The sequence below is a fragment of the Macaca fascicularis genome, chromosome 5, assembly GCF_037993035.2.
Source record: "Macaca fascicularis isolate 582-1 chromosome 5, T2T-MFA8v1.1".
NCBI lineage: Eukaryota > Metazoa > Chordata > Mammalia > Primates > Cercopithecidae > Macaca > Macaca fascicularis.
The window spans coordinates 50,680,754-50,704,793 of NC_088379.1; the positions used below are offsets into that span (position 1 = coordinate 50,680,754).

Below are 24,040 nucleotides of genomic sequence, written 5' to 3' on the forward strand. Positions count from 1 at the left end.
AAAAAGCAGCTTTGTTTTTTGAAAGAGCTGACTCCCTGGTTGGCGATTATCCCACTTCCAGGGCCAATCAGGCCAACAAATTATTTCAGACCTATTATAACTCCCTACAATGCCTTAAGCCCAAGGCCATCTCATTGAAGGGCCCATAACTAAACACACCCTCTTTTTTTTTCTTTTTTTTTTGAGACCGAGTCTCACTCTCTCACTCAGGCTGGAGTGCAGTGGTGCGATCTTGGCTCACTGCAACCTCCACCTGCCGGGTTCAAGCAATTCTCCTGCCTCAGCCTCTCAAGTAGCTGGGACTACAGGCACATGCCATCATGCCCAGCTAATTTTTTTGTATTTTTAGCAGAGATGAGGTTTCACTATGCTGGTGAAACGTGCATGGACATTAACTCATCCATTTTATGACTGCATAGTATTCCATGGTTTATATGTGCCACATTTTCTTCATTCGGTCTATCATTGATGGGCATTCGGGTTGGTTCCAAGTCTTTGCTATTGTGAATAGTGCTGCAATAAACATACGTGTGCATGTGTCTTTATAGTAGAATGATTTATAATCCTTTTGGTATATGCCCAGTAATGGGATCACTGGGTCAAATGGTATTTCTGGTTCTAGATTCTTAAGGAATCGTCACATTGTTTTCCACAATGGTTGAACTAATTTACATTCCCACCAACAGTAAGGGAGGAGACCACCTCTCATAATGTCTTATGCCCAATTTCTGCCTCCAAAGAAAGAAGAAGTAAAAACTAAAAGGCAGAAATGAAATCCACAGACAGCCTGGCACCTAGTAGCTACCTGGGACTGGTAGTTAAAGGTGGACCCCTGACATAATTGGTTACGTTATCTATAGATTACTGACATTGTATAGAAATGCACTGTGAAAATCCCTATCTCCTTTTGTTCCGATCTAATTACCGGTGCATGCAGCCCCCAGTCACGTAAGCCCTGCTTGCTCAATCTATCACGACCCTTTCACATGCACTCCCTTAGAGTTGTGAGTCCTTAAAAGGGACAGGAATTGCCCACGCGGGGAGCTCAGCTCTTGAGACAGAAGTCTTGCCGATGCCCCCAGTCGAATAAACCCCTTCCTTTTTTAAGTAGGTGTCTGAGGAGTTTTGTCTGCCGCTTGTCCTGCTACATTTCTTGGTTCCCTGACCGGGAAGCGAGGTGAATGGCAGATGGTCGAGGCAGCTCCTTAGGCGGCTTAAGCCTGCCCTGTGGAACATCCTTGAGGGGGACTCTGACCAGCCCAAGCGACGCGGATCCTGAGAGCGCTCCCGGGTAGGCATTTGCCCTGGGGGGGACGCCTCGCTAGAGCAGTGTGTGGCAGGCCCCTGTGGAGGATCAACGCAGTGGCTGAACACCGGGAAAGAACTGGTACTTGGAGTCTGGACATCTGAAACTTGGTAAGACTAGTCTTTGAAACTTGCCCACTCCATTTGAGTGGAAGTGTGGCCTGATCACCCATGGTGTGCCTTTACCGGCACTTTGGTTTTGGTTTTGATTTGGTTTGAATAGCTTGACAGGACCGGTCTTGAGAACTTGCCTACTCCATTTGAGTGGAAGCGTGGCCTGATCACCCACGGTGTGCCTGTACGGGCACTTTGGTTTTTGTTTTGACTTGACTTGGATTGCTTGATACTTTGGTTTTGGTTTTGACCTGGCTTAGATTTCTGGATACTCTGATTTTGGTTTTGATTTTGGTTTGGTGTAAACTACAAAAGCGTGTGTGTGCCCTTTTTACCCGTTCTTTGTTTTGTGGTGTGCGTGTGGTGTGAGTGTGGTGTTTGGTCTAGAGGAAACATAGGTGAGGCCCAAAGTAAGCCTACCCTACTAGGAACTATGTTGAAAATTTTCAAAAAAAAGGATTTAACAGAGACTATGGAGTACTATGACACTAGGAAAACTTAAAACTTTGTGTAAGATAGACTGGCCAGCATTAGAGGTACGTTGGCCATTAGAAGGAAGCCTTGACAGGTCCCTTGTTTCAAAGGTATGGCACAAGGTAACCTGTAAGCCAGGGAACCCAGACCAGCTTGTTTTAGATCCCCCGCCCCCAACACACAGTGGTTGAGAGAACAGCAGCATAAGCGGCTGGCAGAGGCAAGGAGAGACCAGCAGAGAGAGAGAGAAAGGAAAAAGACAGAGAGGAAAAGAGGCAAAGAGAGAGAGAGGAAGAGATAGAGGCAAAAGGAAAGTCAAAGAGAGAGAGACAAAGTCAAAGAGAGAAAGAAAGAGATACAAGCAATTAAGAAAAAAAAAAAAGTGTACCCTATTCCTTTAAAAGCCATCATACCAATTCTAATTTGGACAAAACAAGGTCTTATTAATAGCAAAGGATAATTAAAATCCCAAACTTACAAAAGTAAAGTTTGCTAAAAGTTAACAGTGTAACATGTACTATAGTAACTTCTAATCTTGTGGCCTTAGACAGTCTAGTCCACAGACATGGAAAAAAAGTTCGCTTCGGAAAAGAATGGTTATCATCTTCGGAAAAAAGAAAAAGAAAAAAAGGGGGAGCGGAATTTATATAAAAAGAGTGTTATATGGTAAATTTTGTCCTGAAATAAATTAACTGGTTGTTTACAGAAAGAAATGTTTGTAATAAGTCAGAAAGTTAAGGCATGTCGAAAAATTGCCTGTGAAAGTTGTGAAAGAGAAAAAAAAGGTTATTTTAAAAAGTGTGTTAAAAAAGAATTGATGCAAAAAATGTTGTATAATCTAAAAGTAACTAGGCCTCCTGAATGTAAAACTATTGGGAAAAAAAAAAAACCAGTTTATGTGTAAGGTGTATAAGAAAAGCAAAATATACCTTTGGTAAAAGGATTATAAGGAGGCGTAAGACTGTACATTTTTACCTACATTAAAAAGTTTTAAAAAAATTATTGCTTTGAAGGCTTAAGCAAGTTTTAAAACATTAACTGTAAAGAAAATTCTGTGTGTAAATATATTAGCTAAAGTTAAAGAAGTATCATCCAGTTTTTCTGTGAACTGTACATTAAAGTAAAAGCATAACAGGTGTTTCTTAAAGCACCAATCTGCTCTTTAGCAAAAATGATAAAAGGTTAAAAAGAGTCTATAAAATCTTACCTTATGGTCAAACATTAAAAATTAGATAAATATGTCTACAAGGTTTTATTAAAATGAGGTTTAACATTAGTAACACACTAATATAAAGATAAAATTTAGCTTACCTGGTATAAAAATCATACAAGAAGCATTGTTAAATGTAAAATGGTATTTGGCTTTCTTTGCTTTAAAAACTAATAAAAATAGGTGCTAAAGGAAATTCGTCAGTAAAAAGGCTCTAAGGACTGCAAAGTCCACTGTCAAGGTCCCCACATTTAAAACAAAAGGTGAATTTCTTAAAAATTATATACTTGGTTTATCTTGCACTTTCCTTTCTCACAAAAACAAAACAAAACAAAAAAACCCTAAAAGCCTTTTAGCACATGTACCACCCCTAGAATTTCCAGTAAACCAGCACCATCCTGAAGATCACGTTCTCATCGAAAGGTGGAAAGAAGAAAAATTCAAGCCAGCCTGGGAAGAACCCTACCTTGTGCTGCTAACCACCAAGACTGCTGTTCATACAGCAAAGAAAGGACGGACTCATCACACCTGAGTCAAGAAAGCGTCACCCCCTCCAGAGTCGTGGACCATTGTCCCAGGGGAAAACCCTACCAAACTAAAGCTAAGAAAAATTTAACTCTTTTAATCTATCCTATTACTCTTTCTTCTTTCCTCGTTCTATTGCTGACCTTCTAGTTATTAATATAACCAAGTCAATTTCGCCTCAAACTATTGCATTTAATGCTTGCCTTATATCCTGTGAGGACTTGCCAAGTCAAAGACAACTTTCTATTTCAGAAAAGTACTTCTGTCCTCCCTGACTCTCCTCAGACTAGGCATTAGTAAACTAGGACCATTTAATCCGGGGAGATTTCGATAAAGACCCCAGTGCCAACCGGGAGTGTTGTCCCCCAATGTAGAGCTTTCACACCATAGTTGGGCCAACGTTCTGTGGACCACTAAAGAGCAAGGATGGACTGCCCCAACCGATTTTTGTAATTTCCCTAAAACCATACATTTGTTTTACTAGAGGGTCATAGAAGTTAAAAACTTAAAACAAACTTTAGCAATTAAGACAGGATGCCAAGATGCAAATGCCTGGTTGAAATGGATCAAATATTCCATCTGCACGTTAAACAAAGGCAATTGTTATGCTTGTGCACATGGCAGGCCAGAGGCCCTGATTGTCCCCCTTCCACTAAGGTGGACCTCCAGTTGACCAGGCATGGGCTGCATGGTAGCTCTTTTCCAGGATTCTACAGCCTGGAATAATAAGTCATGCCAAGCTCTCTCTCTGCTATACCCCAAAGTCCGGCCTGCGGTTCAGCCCCCGAGGTCCATCCAGATTCTGTCTCCCAACACTAAGTTCACTTCATGTCTCTCATGACAGGGAGGAAACTTAGCATTCCTTGGAGACCTGAAAGGATGCAGTGAGCTTAAGAATTTTCAAGAGCTTATCAATCAGTCAGCCCTTGTTCATCCCTGAGCGGATGTGTGGTGGTATTGTGGTGGACCTTTACTGGGTACTCTGCTGAATAACTGGAGTGGCACTTGTACTTTAGTCCAATTGGCTATCCCTTTCACCCTGGCATTTCACCAACCAGAAGGAAAAAAAATAATAAGACATCATAAAGCGAGAGAAGCCCCTCATGGGTCTTTCGACTCTCATGTCTATTTAGATGCAATTGGAGTCCTATGAGGAATACCAGATCAATTTAAAGCTTGAAATCAAATAGCTGCAGGATTTGAGTCAATATTTTAGTAGGTGACAGTTAATAAAAACGTAGATTAGATAAACTATATCTATTACAACCAACAGCAATGAGCTTTTCATGAGTTAAAAGAAAAACTCATGTTGGCCTCAGCCCTAAGGCTACCTGACCTGACAAAACTCTTTACACGCTATGTGTCAGAAAGAGAAAAAATGACAGTTGGAGCTTTAACCCAGACCGTGGGGCCCTGGCCAAGGCCAGTGGCCTATCTCTCAAAACAACTAGACAAGGTTTCCAAAGGCTGGCCCCTAGGTCTAAGGGCCCTAGCAACAAAGGCCCTGTTAGCACAAGAAGCGGATAAGTTAACCCTTAGGCAAAACGTGAATATAAAGGCCTCCCATGCTGTGGTAACTTTAATAAATACCAAAGGACATCACTGGTTAACAAATGCTAGATTAACCAAGTACCAAAGCTTGCTATGTGAAAATCCCCACATAACCATTGAAGTTTGCAACACTCTAAACCCCACCACCTTGCTCCCGGTATCAGAGAGCCCAGTTGAACGTAACTGTATAGAGGTGTTGGACTCAAAGTTTATTCTAGCAGGCCCAACCTCCGAGACCATCCTTCAACATCAGTAGACTGTGAGCGGCACGTGGACGGGAGCAGCTTCACCAACCCCTGCAAAGTGACTCTGGACTCTGAAGAAGATGACAAGCCCTGCCCCAGTCATACGCAGAAGCTGACTGGTCCACGCTCAGTCGAAGCATGAGGAAACTCATCGCGGGGCTCATTTTCCTTAAAATTTGAACTTGTACAGTAAGGACTTCAACTGACCTTCCTCAGATTGAGGGCTTTTCCCAGTGTATACATCAAGTCACTGAGGGTAGGACAAAAGGTTGCTATGGTCCTGTTATTTTATGGTTATTGTAAGTGTACTGGAACTCTAAAAAGAACCCGTTTGTATAATGTTATTCTATCCAAGGTATGTAGCCCAGGAAATGACCAACCTGATGTGTATTATGACACATCTGAGCCTCCCATGACCACAATTTTTAAAACAAGATTAAGAACTGAAGACTGGTGGGGGCTCATAAACAATACAAGTAAAGTGTTAGCCAAAATAGAAAAAAGAAAAAAAAAAAAGGGTGCCCAAACAAGTCACCTTAAAATTTGATGCCTGGGCTGTCATTAATAGTAATAAGTTAGGAATAAGGTGTAGTTCTCTTAATTAGAAAAGAAGCTATATGGCAGAAAATAAGTACATCTGTCATAAATTAGGACTCTGTGGAAATAAATGTAAATACTGGTCTTGTGTCATTTAGGCCACTTGGAAAAAAAAAAATGATGAAAAGCATCCAGTCCACCTTCAGAAAGGAAAAAATAGCCCTTCCTGTACTCAGGGGCAATGTAACCCCTTAGAGCTAGTAATAACCAATCCCCTTGATCTTCGCTGGAAAAAAGGGGAGCATGTGACCTTAGGAATCGACGGGGCCAGACTGGATCCTCGAGTAAATAGCTTGGTTTGAGGAGAAGTTTACAAACGCTCTCCTGAGCCAGTGTTTCAAACTTTCTATGATGAACTAAATGTGCCAGTACCAGAAATTCCAGGAAAAACAAGAAATTTGTTTTGCAATTAGTCAAGCATGTAGCCCAGTCTCTCAATGTCACTTCATGTTATGTTTGTGGAGGAACTGTAATAAGAGATCAATGGCCATAGGAAGCCCGAGAATTAGTACTTACAGACACAGTTCCTGATGAATTCCCAGCCTAAAAGAATTACCCTGATAATTTCTAGGTCCTAAAATCCTCAATTATAGTACAATATTGCATAGCTAGAGAAGAAAAAGAATTCACTCACTCCATAGGACGACTTAGTTGTCTGGGACAGAAACTGTATAATTGTACCACAAAAACAGTCACTTGGTGGAGTTCAAATCAAACGGAGTGGAATCCATTTAGCAAATTCCCAAAGTTGCAAACCGTGTGGACCCACCCGGAGTCCCACTGGGACTGGACAGCCCCCACTGGACTGTATTGGATATGTGGGCATAGAGCTTATGCCAAATTACTTGACCAATGGGCAGGTAGTTGTGTTATTGGCACTATTAAACTATCTTTCTTCCTACTGCCCATAAAAACAGGTGAACTCCTGGGCTTCCCTGTCTATGCTTCCCATGAAAAAAGAAGCATAGCTACAGGAAATTGGAAAGATGATGAATGGCCTCCTGAGAGAATCATACAATATTATGGGCCTGCTACTTGGGCACAAGACGGCTTATGGGGATACTGGACCCCCATTTACATGATCAACCAAATCATATGGTTACAAGCTGTAATAATAATCATTAATGAAACTGGCAGAACCTTGACTATTCTGGCCCAGCAAGAAACTCAGATGAGAAATGCTATCTATCAAAATAGATTAGCTCTCGACTACTTGCTAGCAGCTGAAGGAGAGATCTGTAGGAAATTTAACCTTACTAATTGCTGCCTACACATAGATAATCAAGGGCAAGTAGTTGAAAACATGGTTAGAGATATGACAAAACTGACACATGTGCCCATGCAAGTGTGGCATAGATTTGATCCTGGGGCCATGTTTAGAAAATGACTCTCAGAGCTAGGAGGATTTAAAAGCCTTATAATAAGAGTTATAAGAGTAATAGGAACCTACTTACTGCTTCCTTATTTGCTACCTGTACTTCTTCGAATGATAAAAAGCTTCATCGCTACCTTAGTTCTCCAAAATGCACAAGTGTACTATATGAATCACTATCGATCGTCTTGCAAGAAGACATGGGTCGTGAAAATAAAAGTGAGAACTCCCACTAACAAAATGAGTGAGAGTCTCAAAAGGGAGGAATAAGGGAGGAGACCACCCCTCATATCGTCTTATTCCCAATTTCTGCCTCCAAAGAAAGAAGAAGTAAAAACTAAAAAGCAGAAATGAAATCCACAGGCAGACAGCCCAGCGCTGCACCCTGGCCCTGGTAATTAAAGATCGACCCCTGACCTAATTGGTTATGTTATCTATAGATTACAGACATTGTATAGAAAAGCACTGTGAAAATCCCTATCTTGTTTTGTTCCGATCTAATTACTGGTGCACACAGCCCCCCGTCACGTACCCCCTGCTTGCTCAATCAATCACAACCCTCTCACATGCACTCCCTTAGAGTTGTGAGCCCTTAAAAGGGACAGGAATTGCCCACTCGGGGAGCTTGGCTCTTGAGACAGAAGTCTTGCCGATGCTCCCGGTCGAATAAACCCCTTCCTTCTTTAACTCGGTGTCTGAGAAGTTTTGTCTGCTGCTCATCCTGCTACAATGAGATGTCTTCTCAACTGGTACAGTTATGTGTTTAACACTTTTTTGGTTTTGTTTTTGCAAGCAGTGTCCTTCTGAACTCAGCCTGAAAAATGAATCCAGTTGTTTCACAACCAGGATAAAACACAGAGAGTGGTCAGGTGCGGTTGCTCACACGTAATCCCAGCACTTTGGGAGGCAGAGGCGGGTGGATCCCCTGAGGTCAGTAGTTCAAGACCAGCCTGGCCAACATGTTGAAACCCTGTCTCTACTAAAAATACAAAACAATTAGCCAGGCGTGGTGGTGAGCGCCTGTAATCCCAGCTAGTTGGGAGGCTGAGGCAGGAGAATTGTTTGAACCCAGGAGGCGGAGGTTGCAGTGAGCCAAGACTGTGCCATTGTACTCCAACCTGTGCAACAAGAATGAAACTCTGTCTCAAAAAACAAACAAACACACACACAAACAAACAAACACACAGAGAGAGACAGAGCATGGTCATTGGTAAATGGCAAACTGATCCCTGGATGTGCTTCAATGGCATGAAGATATGCAAGTGCATGTAGTTAGCATTTTCTCCTTGACTACAGTCATGCAGGTTACTGACATAATAAAAATTGTTATTTTTCCTATTGTTGAGTTCCATGCTATATTCTTTAACTCAAAAGCCAAAAGCTGGTAACCCATGAGTGGGTGAATTCAGCCCTTAGATGCATTTTGTTGGTCCTATACATAATAAGCCCTCTTGTATTTATTGCTTTAATTAAATTAGTTGATTTTATTTTTTTGAGACAGGGTCTCCTTCTGTCACCCAGGCTGGAGTACAGTGGTTCAATCATATCTCACTGCATCCTCAACTTCCGGGGCTCAAGATCACCCTGCCTCAGCCCCCCAAGTAGCTGGGGCCACATGTGTGCGCCACCACACCTGGCTAATATTTTTGTTATTTGTAGAGACAAGGTCTCACTATGTTGCCCAGGCTGGTCTCAAACTTGGGCTTAAACAATCCCCCTGCCTTAGTCTCCCAAAGTGCTGGGATCACAGGCATGAGCCACCACACCCAGCCTCTTGCTTTAATTTTAAAATAGTAGAAAACATGTAAAACTCAGATTTCCCATAAAAATTTAGTTTTCCAATCTAGATTTTAAGCTTCCGTTGAAAATTTGGAAAACATGGAAAGAGAGGTCCTCATTCCCGCATGGCAGAGGTCAGCTGCTGTTGAGTGTTAGCAAACCCAAAGAAAGGAATATTCACTCTGCAGTTGACATATTCATGTCCACCATTCGCTATTGTCTACTTTGTGTTTTTCCCAACCTATTTCACTCACTTATTTTACCTGCCTCGCTTTGAGTTTGCAGTCCTTGTCTGGCTCAATCACCTCTTTTTCAATGTTTCACCTCTTCAGTACTGTCATGCTTTTGACCTGTTTTTCCCATTTGTCTTCCAGTTATCTCTTTCGTTTTCTACAGTGCTGATTCAGTTTTCCTGCTTTCAATGACATTCTTGAGACTTTTGTGATTGCTCAATTTCAGGAAGCATTTCAATTTTTTTTAACTTTACTGACTTTTACTTCTTTTATACTTCCAAACATACTTTTGTGGAGAGAATGTTCCTTATTTCAGAGTCTATTACCATGAGCTGAAAATTCAGTGCAGCTTAATCTTTAATAGTAGGTCCCTGTTTTTGTGATTGAGGGAAGTTCCAAGTTCATTGGAAAGCACCTGCTGCTTAAAACAATTAAAAACAAACAAAAAGCTTTCTTGAGTACAGCAAATCAAAACTCCACCCCCAGGGCTTTTGAAAATAGACTGGTGTATGCAGAGCATATTTAAGAACAATTTCTTGTTTGTTGCTATTTTCTTAGGCCTTTTTTCTTATAGAAGATCCTTTCAGGTGAAATTGCAGCAAGCTTTTTAAGCTTTTGATGCCAATATCTCTTAACCTCTCTTGCTCCCATCTCACAAAAATAATAGGACTCTAGGCCGGGTGCAGTGGTGCATGCCTGTAATCTCAGAGCTTTGGGAAGCTGAGGATCGCTTAAGCCCAGGAGTTTGAGGCTTCATTGAGCTATGATCACACCACTGCACTCCAACCTGAGTGACAGAGCGAGATCCCATCTCTAAACATGATGATGATGATGATGATGATGATGATAATAATAATAGATGCTATAATAAGAAAAGGATGCTACTTTTTTCCTGAATTACCGTCTAGAGTTTGCTTCCTATTGTTTTTCTCACTTTCATCCCTAACGATTTCTCCACTTGGCATTTCTTGACCCTAAACAACCTTCCATAGTTTTCAGGGGGTTTCCCAGACATCTTGACGCCACAAACTTCATATGCAAGCATGACCCAAATGTAATTAAGGGCAGAAAAGAAAACTAATTTGGGCATGCTCAAATTGGCAAGGCAGGAGCTTCTGCAATTAAGTTGGATCTAGTCTAATGACTTATAAATTGTCCTCAACCTGCACGCTAGAACCTTGTTAGGTCAAAAGCCAGTATTCATTCATCCAACAGGAATTTTTTTTTTTTTTTTTTTTTTGAGATGGAGTTTTGCTCTTGTTGCCCAGGCTGGAGTGCAATGGCGTGATCTTGGCTCACTGCAACCTCTGTCTCCTTGGTTCAAGCAATTCTCCTGCCTCAGCCTCCCAAGTAGCTGAGTGCCTTCCACCACTCCCAGCTAATTTTTTGTACTTTTAGTAGAGACAGAGTTTCACCATGTTGGCCCAGCTGGTCTCTCCCAACCTCAGGTGATTCACCCGCCTCGGCCTCTCAAAGTGCTGGGATTACAGGCATGACCCACTACGCCCAGCTGGGATTTTCTTTTAGTAAGCTTTTACTTCAAATAACTAAATAATTTCAGACTTAAAGAAAATTTGCAGAAATAGCACAAAGCATTCCTGAATATCCTTCATTGAGATTCCCCAAAAAATAAAATTTTGCCACATCTGCTTAATTTTCTCTCTCTCCTCTATGTATGTCTATCTATTCTATTTTTTTCTGAGTCATTTTAGAATAAATTACAAACTGGATGCCCTTTTCTCTTAAATACTTCAGTGCATACTGCCTATGAGCAAAGACATCCTCCTATATAACCACAACGCCAATATCAAAATCAGGAATTTAACATTTTACAACACCATCAGCTATTCAATGGACCTTATTTAAAATGTATTGATTATCTCAATAACATTATTTATAAGAACAGAAACTCAGTTTGGGTCACACATTGTATTCAGTTGTCACCTCTCTTTGGTCTCCTACAATGTGGAACAGTTTCTCAGTCTTTTCCCTGTCTTTCATGACCTTGACTTTTTTTTAAGATTGCAGGTCAGTTATTTTGTAGAATATTACTCAATTTTGGTTTGCCAAACACTTTTGGGTAATTAGATTAAGATTATGCAATTAAGATTATGCACGTGGCTGACCCGTCTGAGGAAAGTCCAGGCAGAGCAAAGAGCTAGAGCCAAGAAATGGCAGGTGGCCAGAGGCGGGGCAGTGGCGGGGAGGGAGCGGGGCGGGGCGGGGGGGGTGGTAATAGAAGAACATGATATCAGAGAATTAACAAGAGTTAGGCCCTCTGGGCCTTGCAGACTATTATAAGGACATTTTAGCTTTTATTCCAAGTGAGCTGGGAAACCATTAAAATGTTTTAAACAAAGAAGTAACATGATGGACCCTGTTCCTACCCCACAGAGCAAGTTAAGCCTTGGCTCCCTCACTGATAAAGCGGGAGTAATGACAGCTCCTCCTTCATGTTGCAGTAGAGACTTACGGGAGATAACATATGGAAAGTGCTTAGCACAGGGCCTGGCAAGTAATAAGTGCTCAATAAATAACTTCTATTATTTTTGTTCTTATCTCGGGAAATGACTCGCCTGTTTTCCCAGGCCAGGGATGTGTGCAGGGCCCTGGTTTCATTTCTCCTGTGTGCTTGCTTAGCTGCCAGACTTCCTGCTTTTCTCATTAACAAAATTCCTTGCTCATAAGGCAACATAACACACAGCAGTTGTTAACTTTGTGGCCGGACCATGAACCTCCTGAAACTGAATGCAAAGTCTCATGTATATGTAGTTACACACATGGGGTGTGAGGCTGAGATTTTCCAAGTGCTCCATGACCCCAAAATGCTATAGAAGAAGCGGGTTTAACTGGATTCTGGAGAAGAAGTTCTGGGAACAGCTCAGCAAATAGCTAACTTTCTGATCCTTCCGAAGTCATCTGACATTTGGTAACATCAGTTTCCATATCTGTCATGAGGAAGTTCTGTGAGATTACATTTAAGGTTACTTCTAGGTCAAGAATTCCATGACTGGATGTTCTTGGCATTAATTAAATAAATGTATTGGTAGAGAGTGTGTCTCTCTTCTTCCGCCTTCAAACAGCCCTCTACAATGGCTAGTAATTTCCAGAACTAAGATGTGTAATTTGGGCTCTCTGCTTTGTTTCCCTTTTACATCTATGCAAACACTTATGGGGCTGTTATCATGCAGTCCCTTTGACCTGCCTCTCCCTGCATAGACAACCAAGAGAGCATCTCTTTGGCCCAGCACACAGCCACCACAGGGGAGAAGGGGAAAGAAAGGAAACAACTGTTGATTGTACTCCTGCTACATCCTAGAATATAGTGTTGACGTGTTTGCTCATTTACCACTCATGAACTCTTTGTGTTATAGGCATTATCTCTACTTTATAGATATGGAAACCAGGAATCACAAACATTTAAGGTCACCAAACATATAAATGCTGGAATTTGAACTCAAGTTTTTTCTATCTCCAACGATCTGTTTTCCATTTCTTTATCTTGCCTTCCAAAGTAGTTGTGTCTTCGGCCATGTACCACAATTCAGTTACTCATTCATTTAATCGGTGATCCTGCCAGTAGTGCTCACTACAAGACTTCTTTTTTAACAGCCTCCAAATGAAAGGAGCACTACTCTCCTTTATCCAGCCAGAATGCTGAATGCAGTGTTCTTATTTCAGGCACCCACTTCCTGAGAAGCTAATGCAGTCATGGTGTTTATGTCCCTTACTAACTTCAGCTTGGAATTAGCCTATAGTTCATTTCCTCCTCTTTGAAATAATGGTTTTTCTCTATATTCTCTCTATATATATTATGAAACAGACTTGGAATTAGAGCATGTTTTCTGCAGATTTCCCTAGGTTTCACAGCAAATAATAGTGAGATTTTTTTTTCCCCTAAAAACTACATTAGGTAAAAAACAGACAGACATACTAGAACAGAAAAGTGATTAGATCCGTATTGAATGAGAATATTTAGTTCTTCCTTGAGGCATATTGTGTGTATTTGGCAAATGTTGCTTAAGTGAAGGTTTAAAAAATAAAAAATAAATAATGAGTTAAAGACTGAAAAAAATGAGTATGAGTTACAGGATTTTTGATTATTGATGAGGGAATTATTGAGGCTACATGGTCTTCTATCTGAATAGACATTCCTCCATCTCATGAGGGTCACAACATTAGATGATTTTTAACATTACTATTTATGCATCCACCCTTTGTTCCACATTCTTGTTCTGACAGATGAGAAACAGAAACACTTCAGCAATTAAAAAAAAACTTTTTTTGAAAAATAAATCACTTACAATCTCACCACTTGGGAGTGCCTAACCCCTTACAAACTTAATCTACTATAGATCCCTCTCTTTCTCTCCCTCTTCCCTCTCTACCTACATTGCAAATTAGGAGTATCATTAAACTAACTTAAAAAAAATAACTGCTATCAAATGCTGGAGTTCAAAGTTTTTTTAGTAAGTCAAGAATACGCAGTTATAGCACCTGGTTGGCAGACTAGACCTCCCGGGATTACCCAGCACTTCTTGTGCAGAGCAGAAGTCCTTCCTGGGGCATCTGCCAGAGGGTCTTTAGGGACCCGACTGGACCCTTCCGGGGAGAGGGTCTTCAAAACTTTGCAAAATAAACCATTCCATGGCTTTTTCCAGCATTATTCATTATCTTATTTTCACATCTCCTCATAATTTGTATATCCCTCCTTCACGCTGTACTTCCTTCCCTGTAGAACAAATGTGAGACATGTCAGTAAAAATGGCTAGAGGGATACAAGATGGGGCCTGGTCTGGCACTACTCACAAACAGAAAAATTGGTGCATTAAACAACTAACTTTAAAGGGAACCATTCTAGAAATGATGAGAGAAAATGGGGCCGTGGCCATAATTTGCACATCATTTGAAATGCTCTAATATTATGAAGAGAGCACTGACTTGAGAAGGGAAAGACCAGGGTCTGCCACCAATTTGTTGGGTGATTTTAGCAAATCATTTAATTTCTCTGGCTCACCAGAAAAATGAGGGTAACGTCACAAACTTCTCATGATAAATGAGTGACATGAAATGTATATTTTAAAGCGGTTCAGAAAGCTATGCATTAGCAAAGAATGTATGACTACGTTTATATAGGTTACATGTTGATTTTTTTAACAGGGATCTATATGCACTGATTGCCTGTGGTGTACATTTTTCCCTTATTGCGTCCTTTGTCAACTAAAGTGAGATATCGAAAAAAAAAAAATACATGCTTTATAAAAAGTGCTTGGTAAATTGGTGGGAATTCTTTGCTGACCTCTGAGTATCACAACAAATTCTCAAAGACATCTTTTTTTTTTTTTTTTTTTTTTTTTTTGGTGAGACGGAGTTCCACTCTGTTGCCCACGCTGGAGTGCAGTGGCGTAATCTCAGCTCACTGTAACCTCTGCCTCCCGGGTTCAAGTGATTCTCCTGCCTCAGCCTCCAGAGTAACTAGGATTACAGGGGCCCACCACCATGCCCAGATAATTTTTGTATTTTTGGTAGAGATGAGGTTTCACCATGTTGGCCAGGCTGGTCTTAAATCACTGATCTCAAGTGATCAGCCTGCCTCGGCCTCCCCAAGTGCTGGGATTACAGGAATAAGACACTGCACATGGCCCTCAAAGACATCTTTTATCCTTGGTACCCTTTCACAGACACAGGAGATATCTGTTAGCAAACGGAATGTAAATGATTTTCAATTTCCCTTCTAAACCAATCAATTGGTAATCAGCTTCCCGTAGCTTGAATTGAGAGAATGACCTCCTGATTGGGTAGGGAAGAATTCTGTGATTTGTTAGGATGTCTGCCACAGATGGCTGTGTGAAGTGACAGTAAATGTACCACATATCAACCATGACCATCTTAAATACACCAAATACACCATGACTTAGGGCAACTAGATGTATATGTACAACAGGACACTTATTTCCCTAAGCTTGGATCTCAGGTCCCCTGTTACCAATAGTAACCAACTGAGATTTATACAAAATGTGACTGTGTATCATGCCTAGTTATATGTTCCTATGTTCCGGTCAACACCACGGTATCTAGAATAATAATTCATTCTCCAAGGTGATGGGAAACTATTTTAGTCTCTACAAATTAAGTGTGCAGTTCACCCAGTTACCCCAAGATTCCCAAAGTCTCCACTATGGAGTAGAGTTACTGACTTTCTGATGACTGTATTGTTGAAGGTGGGCAGCTGCTCATGTACCTGGTTTACTAAGCTCCCCTGGTCATGTTTTTCATCTTCTAGTTCCCTTCTGTTTCTCTCAGGCAAGAAGGCAATGGCTACTCAGTCCTTATTTTCAGCCTCTAACTCTCAATCTCCATGGAATTTGTAATCAAAAGTTTAGTTTTCACCTGGAAATGGCTGTTTTCCTGTCCCACAAGAGGTCTTTTAGAATGTTTGGTCGGGATGGTGCAGTCATCTGTATGATTAGTTGACACTAGTTTAATATGTCTGTCTCTTAGCTATTTTTGTTTCATGAAGCACAAAATAATGTCCTCTTCATGAACCACACTTCAGAATGTTGCATTTCAGTACCATGTACAATACTCTAGTATTTGTCTTTAGATTGCTTCAAATGGCTTTTCTCAAAGACTAAAGTGCTTTACTCACCTCTCACTTTCAGCAGCGTTGACAGTTTTCATATCATTATTTTTCCTCCCTGTACCCTGCCTCATGAGAATTGGCTGTTGTTGCTCTTCCCAAGGAATGACATTTCTTTCAAGGCCTATGTTACTAACTTGACTCAGAATTTGATGCCAAAGTAGCCCTAAGGAAATCAGAATGTGGCAGTCCACGGCTGTAGTTGCCCAGTCAATGAAAGAGAATGTTTCCGGTTCTCTGCTTTTTGGAGATTCTTACCTCAGCACATTTGAGGATTCAGAAGAGAAGTTAACTCTAGCAACCTACAGAGCATTCTACTGGATCACCTCACCAGCTGGCAAGAGTGCCTGACATATATTAGGCACTTAATAAATATTTATGGATGAATAAATGAATGCAATTTTCAAGGAAGGAAGCATAATGAGGCCCCTAACAGAGGAGACCCATCTGAGTCTTGACTGGTGGCTGTGACTTCTCCTAGTAGATTTCAAATATGCGGTAATTTTGCAGTAAGGCAGGGCAGGAATGGAAGTTTTGATATTTGGAACAAGGTAACTAAAAAAAAAAAGGAACTGATAAATCTTAATTGGTTCATTCACTTATTCTTTTCTCCCTCACAGGTCAAATTCACATTTTTTTTCCACAGGTCAAATTCACATTTTGGTTAAAAAAGGAAAAAGAGGCAGGGCGCAATGGCTCACATCTGTAATCCCAGCACTTTGGGAGGCCGAGGTGGGTGGATCACCTGAGTTCAGACCAGCCTGACCAACATGGTGAAACCTCATCTTTACTAAAAATACAAAAATCAGCCGGGCATGTTGGCAGGTGCCTGTAATTCCAGCTACTCAGGAGACTGAGGCAGGAGAATCACTTGAACCTGGGAGGCAGAGGTTGCAGTGAGCTGAGATCACGCCACTGTACTCCAGCCTGGGCGACAGAGTGAGACTCTGTCTCAAAAATGATAAAAATAAATAAATAAATAAATAAATAAATTCATGTTCAGTCAAGTTCACAGATGGGAAGGACTTTGCTGGAGCAGAAACAAGGAATGGGCTTGGAGGTGTATAGGAATGGACCACCAGCACCCACATGGAATGAAAATGAGGTCACATATAACAGACATGAATCCAAAATCAGTAGGCAGAGAACTTTCTCATGCTCCCACAAGGCTATTGTGGAAGCTGGGGTGAACATGGAAATAAAGAAGTGTCAAAGAGGAGGGGACTTCTGAGATCCTAACAGGACCACTGTGAGTGCCTAGAGTGAAAATATGTTCTTCTGCACACCTGCGTACAGTTTCATTAGTTAAATTGTAGGCAACTCAGTGGTTCACAAAACAGCCATCCCTGTCTCCCTGTTCAGAGCTCCCCAGTGGGAACTTGCTGAGCTTGAGATACATTGATGTCACCCTTCTACAGAGAACTTCCAAAACTCCTGCTGCTGTGGCGTCCAGATCCAACCTAGGTCCTGCCGTATGCTAGCTTCGTGTTTCACACTCAGGTTTCTTACTTCCAATAAATCCTGTTTGGAGGTTATGTTAGCCAGAATCAGTTTCTGTCACTTGCAATCAAAGAAACATAATAAAGAATGCCCTTCTTTTTCTTCCTTCTAGCAAAAATTTTCAAAGATACATTAAAAAAATAAAAAAGAATGCCTTTTTCAGCCCCCGAACAGCTAAGATTTATGCATCCAGGGAAACTGAGAAGATTCTGAAAATAAATACCAGGTTTAAGATACTTGTCTGGACTCTAGTTTCTTTTGAAATAAATACAATTCCAGTGCCATTCTCCAAGATGACTGCCACTTGAAAAGTTAACTTCCTTAGTAATTCTTGTGTCTTTAAGTACGGCTTCATGAAAATTACTGTATGCTTCTTTTAAAACTGAACACGAGATTGGCAAAATGTTGGCAAGTTGGATAGTGGGTATATGGAGATTATTACACTTTTCTACCTTTATGTATGTTTGAAATGTCCATAATAAAAAGAGTTTAAATGTTGTCATGCCAAAGGCTTTTATTATTTTGGATATTCTTTCCACCGGTAAGCCAGGTGTTACTTTGTATGGTCCCATGTGCTGTAGGCAGCCTCCTCAGCCCATGTAAGTGTGGTTTTCTTTCTTTGAGAGCCTGTAACTGCATTTGGCACTTCCTTAATCCCCATTGAGTAAATTCACTACAGGAATCGTTTATTGAGTGTCTTAGTCCATTCGGGCTGCTATAACAAAATTCCAAAAACCGGGTAGCTTATCAGCAACAGAAATTTATTACAGGTCTGGAGGCTGGGAAGTACAAGTGCAAGGCATCAGCAGATCCAGTGTCTGGTGAGTGCCTGAGTTCTGGTTCACAGATGGTGCCTTCTTGCTCTGTCCTCACGTGGTAGAAGGAGTGAGCTAACTCTCTGAGATATCTTTGATAAGAGTACTAATCCCATTCAGAGGGTTCTCCTCATGACCAAATCACCTCCCAAAAGCTCTGCTTCCAAATAATGTCACTTTGGAGGTGAGGATTTCACCATAGGGATTTGTGGGGGGACACAAATATTCATACCATGGCAATAAGCAATGCAGATTTTGCTGTAGATTACATAAAGGAGAAGATCTATATCATAAGCCTAACTAAATTTCCCTGTAGGCATTTCTATCCTCCTGAAAGTCTCTATCCTCCTGCAGCAGACCAACCAGTGTCTCCACTTGCCTTTCTTTTCTTTTCTTTTAAATAGAAGAGATAATGTCTTGCTATACTGCCCAAACTGGTCTCAAATTCCTGGCCTCAAAGAATCTTTCTGCCTCAGCATCCTGAGTAGCTGGGATTATAGGCATGAGCCACTGTGCCTGGCTCCACTTCCTTTCTTACACAGAGTAATTTAGCTCTACCTCAGCCTTCTAGTCCTGGGAACTACATCCCTAAAGGTGTTGAATACCCACACTTTAAAGTAAATTTTGGCCAGGCATAGTAGCTCACGTTTGTAATCCCAATACTTTGGGATGCTGAGGCACAAGGATCACTTGAGCTCAGGAATTCAAGGCCACTCTGGACAACATAGCAAGATCCTGGCTCTACAAAAAATAAAAATAGAAACTTAGCCAAGCGTGGTGGCATGCACCTGTCATCCCAGCTACTTGAGAGGCTAAAGTGGGAGAGTCACTTGAGCCCAGGATGTCAAGGCTGCAGTAAGCTATTATGGCACCACTGCACTCCAGCCTCAGCAACAGAGCAAAACTCATCTTGGGAAAAAAAAGAAAAAAGACAACTTTGATCTACCTGAATACAGTTTTTATTTTAGCTTCATTCTCTCACTCTTGATATGCTTTACCCTGTGCATTTCAAATGCCTAAGGCTCCCACACACCAGGCTACTTCCCTCAGATCAAAATTCTCCTTAAATGCTACTTCACACTAGAAGTAAATTGCTAGAGGAATTGGGAGTGGGGGAAGAAAGACATAAAGAAGACTCACAAATTTATAAAGCAAAGAACAGCAGAAGAGAATTCATCTTGCCTTCAGGGTATGGAATTCATACATCCCACCTCCCATGTTTACCTATTGCTACTTAGTGGCTTAAACAATAACAATCATTTATTTTGCTCAAGAGTCTACAATTCAAGCAAGACACCTTGTCTCTGCTCATGCAATGTGAACTGGGGTGGCTCGAATATGGGCATATCTCCTTTCAAGATGATTCACTCATATAGCTAGTTGGTACTGACTGTTGGCTGGGGACTCAGCCAGAGCTTGAGCCAGGGGACCTTGGTTCCTTTCCATATGAGCCTCCGTGCAGGCTACGTGCACTTCCTCACAGTATGGTGGCTGGGTTTTCAGAGTAAGCATATCAAGAGAACAATATGGAAGTGTATGATCTAGTTTCAGAAGTCACCAAGCATCAGCTCCACTGAACTCTGCTAGTTGAGGCAGTTGCAAAGGCCCACCCAAGTTCAAGGGCTGTTCTTGAAAAGTATATGGGACAGAAGGTATTGTTGCAGCCATCTTTGGCCATAGATGCCATAAGGCTTTCTGCATCTCTCAGCCATCTTTGGCACATCTATCTGCCACAGATGCCATAAGGCTCTATGCATCTCTTGGGATCAGAGCAGCAAACCACCTGTTCCTAGTAAAGCATCTCTAGGAGGGTTGCTGAAGTGATGGCCAGAGGCCCAACTCAGATGATCAATTATGATGGCATAAATTCTGTCATATCAGCTAAGTCTCTCTGGTAACTTTAAAAAGGTTTTCAGAGACTTAAGTGTGGTTGGAATTTGTAATAATAGTTGATTCCTCCAGCTATTCTGACTCAAATCTGTGGTAGGATCCAGGCTTCTGAATTTTAATAAGGACTACAAGTATTTCCGAAGCAGGTGGTCCTCCTACTATGAGACAAGTACGTTTCCCTGTAGGGGGCAACTGAAGGAGCTCTAGTCCAATACTATAGATATAGACCATACTTAGAGGCTGTAGGCAGAGCTCCTGAATTAATGAGACAAGGAATTGACATTCTGAACTAAAGTACCCTGTGTTTCCTGCCCTCTCCTTTCCACTTTATTTTTCCTTTTCCATTTCTGCCCTAGTTCCTGCATTCTGGCAACTGGTACTCTCTATAGGGAAACAGCCTCTATTCAGTCTTGGGAGCAGAGCATTTCTCATTTAACAAGTACCTCTTAGATTTTGCAGCAATTCTAGTTCCCTGTTCATCTCTCTAATTTTCTCCATCCTCTCCAGAATGTTAAGGTTTTCATAGGTCATTTCCACTACAGCAGCTGGTTTTCGCTCTGGAATTTTTAGGTCTTCTCTTAGGGAAGATGTTGTTTCAACATCTTCCAGTGAAGAACACCCTTCAAATGACTTCCAAGTAATGTCACTGTAATCCTAAATTCTGATGCAATTCCTCTCAAATCTTGTCTGTGGTTGGGTACAGTGGCTCACACCTATAATCCCAGCACTTTGGGAAGGCCAAAGGATTTCTTTGGAGGACTGCTTGAATCCAAGAGTTTGAAACCAGCCTGGGCAACATAGTGAGACTCTGTGTATGAGTCCGTTCTCATGCTGTTATGAAGAAATACTCAAGACTGGATAATTTATAAAGAAAAGAGGTTTAATTGACTCAGCATTCCATATGGCTGGGGAGGCCTCAGGAAACTTACAACCATGGTGGAAGGCACCTCTTCACTGGGTGGCAGGAGAGAGAATGAGAGCCAAGCAAAGGGGGAAGCCCCTTATAAAACCTTCAGATCTTGTGAGAACTCACTCACTATCGTGAAAACAGTATGGGGAAAACCGCCCCCACAATTCAATTATCTCCACCTTGTCCCACCCTTGACACATGGGGCTTATTACAATTCAAAGTGAGATTTGGGTGGGGACACAGAGCCAAACCATATTACTCTGTCTCAACAAAAGAAATTTTTTTTAATTAGCAAGTGTGGTAGCACACACCTGTGGTCCTAGCTACTCAGGAGGCTGAGGTGGGAGGGTCACTTGAGCCCAGGTTGTCAAGGCTGCAGTGAGCTCTGATCCAACTACTGCATTCCAGCCTGGGTGACAAAGTGAGACCCTGTCTCAAACAAACACAATTTTTTTGTGTGTGTCTTTCTTCTCTGGCTCTTGTATAACATCTACTTCAGTGGTCTTACTCCTGGTATTCAACTCCTCTACTCTTTGATTTTCCACACAGGACCAGGACTAAGTGTGTGTGTGTGTGTTTGTTTTTTTAAATTCAATCTGTTTGCTAAACTAGTTTAGTTCCTCCCCTATCACATGCAAAGCTAAGCCACTGACTAAATCACATTTTTTTTCATTTTCTTTCCTTTGTCCATCATTCATGTATTGATTGCCACATCAAAACCTATTATTATAAAGCTGAAAAATTGAACCAAAACTATTTCTCCATTATTTTCTGTGATTTTTTTGTGTATTCAAGCCTACGCAATATTGGAATTTAAAGGGATAAATAGCACTTGAATTAAGTAATTTATGACTATAGTTGGCATTAAAAGCCTAATGAGACCAGAGTGGGTGAAAGAAAGAAAAATTTCCTACACATCTATAGGGAAATATCCAAGTATCAACAGAAGACATAAAATTATGTGTTGTATTTTGTTCCCCTAAATATTCAAAAAATTAAGAAATTCTTTTTATGATTATTATTATTATTTTCTTTTTTTTTTTTTCCTGAGACAGAGTCTCCCAGGCTAGAACACAGTAGTGTGATCTCGGCTCACTGTAGCCTCCGCCTCCCAGATTCAAGCAATTCTCCTGCCTCAGCGTCCTTAGTAGCTGGGATTACAGGTGCCCACCACGCCCTGCTAATTTTTGTATTTTTAGTAGAGATGGGGTTTCACCATGTTGGTCAGGCTGGTCTCAAACTCCTGACCTCAGGTGATCCGCCTGCTTCAGCCTCCCAAAGTGCTGGGATTACAGATGTGAGGCACCCCACCCAGCAGTGCAGCAGATTTCATAGGCATGCTTGAGGAGGCAGTGTCTGATTTACGTAGGGCCCACAGATTTGTTTGACCAGGTGTGATGTTTTACATAGTGTATGGGGAAGACTGGTCACCCCACCCTAATCTTATGCAAATGGGCTTTCCACTTGGCCAGCACCTTCTTGCCTGCTCCTTATTGTACACATGGCTGGCAGAAATAAAAGATGGAGCCACCATTTTGAACATGACTAGTCCCAGGTAGTATATTCCTATTGGCACGACTGCTGGCGTTTGCCTGTGCAAGCTTCCAGCTTGCTTGTCTATGTCTATAGCTTGATTTTATAGGCTGCAGCACCCATTCCCTAGCCCCCTACCTGCCAAATTATCCATAAAAGCTGTAGTCCCTGAGTTCTCACAAAGGCTGATTTGAGTAATAAATTCTCATCTGTCCTGTCACTTGTCTAGTCCTGCGTTAATTAAAAGCTTTTTCTCTTTTTGCAAAAATCTTTTTATAAAACCAAACACACAAAAAAACACAACCTCCTTCGCTACTGCTATACTGCTGTCTCAGTGAACTGGTTTTATTTGTGCAGTGGACAAGAAGAACCTATTGGGAGATTACAACATCACTTCTGTCATCTGGTTTTATTATGAACTCTACACAGATTCCACCCTAATTCCACTCCAGACACCCCACTCCTTGCCTGTCATCTCAAGAATGTCAAACTATTCAGTATTTCCTCTATATCAGTACCTTACCGACCTAGGCACCAACTTCTTGCTGACTAAACCTTATTTCTTAGGTTCTGCTGATTAAATGAATTCTATTCCTCTTCTATAATTATTTGTTGACAACTTTCATTTGTTACTCTTTCTAAATATTGTGTTATTTACTTTGAAAGGACAATACACATACATGGTACAAAATTCAAAACCTTCTATGAAAGGGTGTACAATGAAAAGTAAGTCTTCTTTCTGCTTCTGTCCCCAAGGCATCCTGCCCTGCCTTGTGAAGGTATTCACTGATGTGTTTCTTTTGTGTCTTCCAACATTATTCTGGGCTTTATTTTCTTCATTTATCAATGTAACCTGAGGACTTTTCCTTTTTGAACGTTAAAGCTGCCAAATTCTTTTTAAAGACAATACATTCTACAGTCTATTTGTTTCCAACAAAATCAGATATACAAAGTAAACCCAAATATACACAACCATTCCTTTCTTACAAAATATATCTTCTGGCCGGGCACAGTGGCTCATGCCTGTAATCCCAACACTTTGGGAGGCTGAGATGGGTGGATCACCTGAGGTCAGGAGTTTGAGACCAGCCTGGCCAACATGGTGAAATGCCATCTCTACTAAAAATACAAAAATTAGCTGGGAGTGATAGCGGGCACCTGTGATACCAGCTACTCAGGAGGCTGAGGCAGGAGAATCGCTTGAACCTGGGAGGTGGAGGTTGCAGTGAGCCAAGATCGCACCATTGCACTCCAGCCTGGGGGACAAGAGCGAGATATATATATATTATGTGTGTGTGTATATATATATAGTGTGTGTGTGTGTATATATATATATGATTGAGGTAA

At 41.3% G+C, this 24,040-nt stretch overlaps 1 protein-coding gene across 1 annotated transcript in view; it reads left to right on the forward strand.

Moving 5' to 3' along the window:
* Positions 1-1,040: 1,040 nt before the first annotated feature.
* The window catches only part of PLAC8 (placenta associated 8), an 80,457-nt gene continuing 57,457 nt past the window's right edge, over positions 1,041-24,040 (forward strand). Inside the window, exon 1 of the mRNA XM_065545003.2 lies at positions 1,041-1,416. The gene's annotated coding sequence lies outside the window, so the exon portion shown is untranslated. The remainder of the gene's footprint in view (positions 1,417-24,040) is intronic.